Genomic DNA, 3,817 nt, shown 5'->3' on the forward strand with positions numbered 1-3,817 from the left:
GAAGGATTTACCACGGCACCATTTTTAAAAATGTATTCAAGCCAAGGTATTTGTTTATTATTGGCCCAGTCGTATCATGTATGAGACAGCAAATGTACTGCTGCCTTGTGTTGTTTTGCCATGAGTTTGTGAGTTTATGGATAAGTTAAATCACAGAGGCCCAAATGCAGTACCATTAAAGGGGACATATCATGCTCATTTTCTGGTTCATGCTTGTATTTTGGGTTTCTAGAACATGTTTACATGCTTTAATGTAAAAAAAAAACATCATTTTTTCTCATACTGTCTGTCTGAATATACCTGTATTCAACCTTCGTCTGAAACGCTCCGTTTTAGCGCATTTCAACAGAATGGCAACAGAACCGCGTTGCTAGGCAACAGCTTGGGTCCATGTTTACATCCTGTCAGCTGATGTCAGTGTGTGTGTGTCAGTGTATGTACTCTGCACTGTACCTAAATAATTGTGAACTGGTGAGTGTGGGTACAAATGAAGCCTTTTCATTCATATTTCAAATCTGACTAAAGTAGACCCCGTCATACCGTCTACAAACCACCTGTCTCTTGACTTTTCCCCCATATGTAATGCCTTCTCTGTCTCTCCCTCTATGGGCTAAGGGGTCTGGCGCTGAGCAGCAGGTCAGAACTCCAGCAGGCGCTGGAGAGGAGGATGAGGGTGCAGAGTGACCGGGAGGAGGAAGGACAGAACAGGACTCCTCTGGAGGATGTGCTGCTCAGACGTCAACAGAAACAACTCGAGGTAATACATCCTGGGGTTCAGCAATGGCAGAATACTTCATTTCATCTTTTCAAGCAAACGGACACTCATTTTAACTGTCAGGTGAACTGTCTTAAGGGATCAAATTAAGCCTGAAAAATATAGCTGAGAAATAGCTGCAAGGGTCAAAGGCCATGGGGAAACTGTAGACAAAATGATACTTGACATATTACATATCCATCCATCCATCTGCAACCGCTTATCCCGTTAGGGGTCGCGGGGGGGCTGGAGCCGATCCCAGCCGACATTGGGCGAAGGCAGGTCGCCAGTCCATCGCAGGGCTGACACATAGAGACAGACAACCATTCACACTCACATTCACACCTACGGCAATTTAGAGTCAACAATTAACCTAACCTGCATGTTTTTGGACTGTGGGAGGAAACCGGAGAACCCGGAGAAAACTCACGCTAACACGGGGAGAACATGCAAACTCCACACAGAAGGGCCCAAAGCCGGAACCTGCAACCCTCTAGATGTGAGGCGCCAGTGCTAACCACTGCACCGTGCAGCCCCTATATACTATACAGTGTGGCCCTCTAAACATAATCAGTATGAGGTGTGCTCACAGTAAGGCAAGCTTCACCTTATTCTCATAATACTACGACTTTTTTCTCGTGAACGTCTGACTTTATTCTCGTAATATTATGACATTATTCTCGAAATCTCAGATTTATTAATTTTCCTCAATGTGGCCCTAATACTCCGTCGTACCGTCGTAACATAGACCTACAACAAAGATAGATCAAATTGAAAATGTAAACAAAAAACAGTTATTCATTTCCACAATTCCACAAGAAAAAAAATCCTCAGGGAGCCGCTGGAGAGGGGCTAAAGAGACGCATGTGGCTCCGGAGCCTCAGGTTGCTGACCCCTGGTCCACAGAGACCATTCAATGCTCATTATGTGTTTCATAGAATCATACATTTTTTGCCCTTGTCTTGAAGAAATACCTTTTGCCATCTTTGCATGAATACAGCAGTGTCATTGCTTCTCCTTTTCTCTTGTTAGGGGGAGAAGGAACAAAAGGAAAAGGTACAAGAGGAAGCCCAGTTGATGGAGTTTGTTAGAGTCCGACAAAACCTGAGAAAGATCCACTCAGCGATGCAGAGCAAGGCTGCAAACACCTGAAGTGCTACAGAGGAATGCACCCACATTGTAAAATGAACTCTATAGTCTAATCTGAGTTTATTCGACACCTACTGCCTTTCACATGCAAGAGTAACAACAAGGTGCATGCTGAAAGACAATTACTAAAATGGATTTAAGACACAGATTTGTAAATAAACAGTATTCTTTTATAGATATGTAAAGAAATGTCATCTGCCGCTTTGTCAAATATTTGTATGTGTTTTTGCTTGATATGGTAGTTATTTATCCATAGTTACAGAAAACCAGTATGATCTCGTTTGACTTGTCAATTTTGTTAACATTATTGTAAATAAATGTCAAAGATTTCTTATTGATCCCAGCTAATGAAACTACTGATATTTATTTTTCCCGATTTAAAGGATCTGATAGCAATACCTGGAAATGTATGAACCCATATGAAGTATATTTGGTCGACATACTGTTGAGATAATGTTTTGAAAGTATACTTTAGGTTAGGTGCTTTGTGTATATCTGCAGCTGAGGGCAATGCCCACGGGGGCCTTTAAAAAAACTGCATTAAATATGGCTTGATGACAAGATGAATAAAGATGATTTCATATAAAGCATATACTGTTTATACATATATTTTACGGTCAGCTTGTATTAATGGGCATCATATCATTAGGGGCCGGGCAGCTCAGCTGTCGGTCCCTCTTGTTTTTGTCAATATTTTTCTTCTATTGAAACTGAAGGAATTATTATTTTTCTAAAAATTAATAACATTTTTGAGGGCCTCATGGTGCTCAGAAAGTTGTTAAAGGTCCCATATCGTGCTCATTTTCAGGTTCATACTTGTATTTTGTGTTTCTACTAGAACATGTTTACATGCTGTAATGTTAAAAAAAAACTTTATTTTCCTCATACTGTCTGCCTGAATATCCCTGTATTTACCCTCTTTCTGAAACGCTCCGTTTTAGCGCATTTCGATGGAATTGCAACATAATTGTGTTGCTAGGCAACAGCTTGGGTCCATGTTTACTTCCTGTCAGCTGATGACATTCACATACACTGCAACCAGGAATAAACTGGGACACATTTAGAATGTTTACATTTAAAACTGTGTAAAGGGTCTAAATATTTGTGACATCACAAATGGACAGAAATCCTGACAGCTTGTTTCAAATGCAGAGTTTCTGAATGCGGGTTGTGTGTATTTCCCTGTGGATTGAGCGTGTCGATACTTTCACAGTATTTATATAGGATTTAAGCCTGCTTTATAATAAATAAACATGAAATTTCACTTTTTTATAATATGGGATCTTTAAACTTTGCACACTCATCACACGTGGTGGAAAATTTGATATGTTAGGGGTCTCGGGCAAGCCCCCAGGAAGAGCGCCGGTCGTTGATCCCAATTTTCGTAGTGGCCAAGCGACGGTACTACAATTTCTGTGTCTGTCACTAATGTCATTGGGCCCAAAAATACTTTTTCCCATAGACTTACATTGGGAATGAGACATCTGTAACTTTTGAATAGCCCTTCATGCTGTATTGAAGAAGACTTGAACTAGCGAATGAGACCATAATGTTTACAGTGTTTACCGAGGTAATAAATCAAGTGAGAAGCAGGCTCATTTTGTTATGGACTTCTCCCCCAAACTGAATAAGACAAACAAAAAACTGAAGGGGTTTCAAGATTTGCATACCATGCCCTTTCTCTCAATGTTCATGACTCAACATGTTATGTTATGTTACATGTTTTTACCGCTCATATAGGTCAGGGTTATTACAGGCCACCTGCCAACTCGTCATCTCCATTTTTAGTACAACACAGGGACACAGTGGAAATCAAAAGATTTATTTTGTATTACTTTATGTTCAGACAATCAGAAAATGATAACTCCTTTTCTTTACACTGTCTTCTAAAATCTATTAAGTGATAATACAAAC

General features: G+C 40.2%; 1 long non-coding RNA gene across 1 annotated transcript; it reads left to right on the plus strand.

Moving 5' to 3' along the window:
* Positions 1 to 385: 385 nt before the first annotated feature.
* On the plus strand, positions 386 to 2,503 carry LOC119490450. The gene is made up of 3 exons (XR_005207413.1): positions 386 to 471; positions 616 to 757; positions 1,787 to 2,503. It is a non-coding gene; the product is annotated as an uncharacterized LOC119490450 (long non-coding RNA).
* Positions 2,504 to 3,817: the final 1,314 nt, after the last annotated feature.

Source organism: Sebastes umbrosus, chromosome 6 (assembly GCF_015220745.1).
Source record: "Sebastes umbrosus isolate fSebUmb1 chromosome 6, fSebUmb1.pri, whole genome shotgun sequence".
Taxonomy (NCBI): Eukaryota; Metazoa; Chordata; class Actinopteri; order Perciformes; family Sebastidae; genus Sebastes; species Sebastes umbrosus.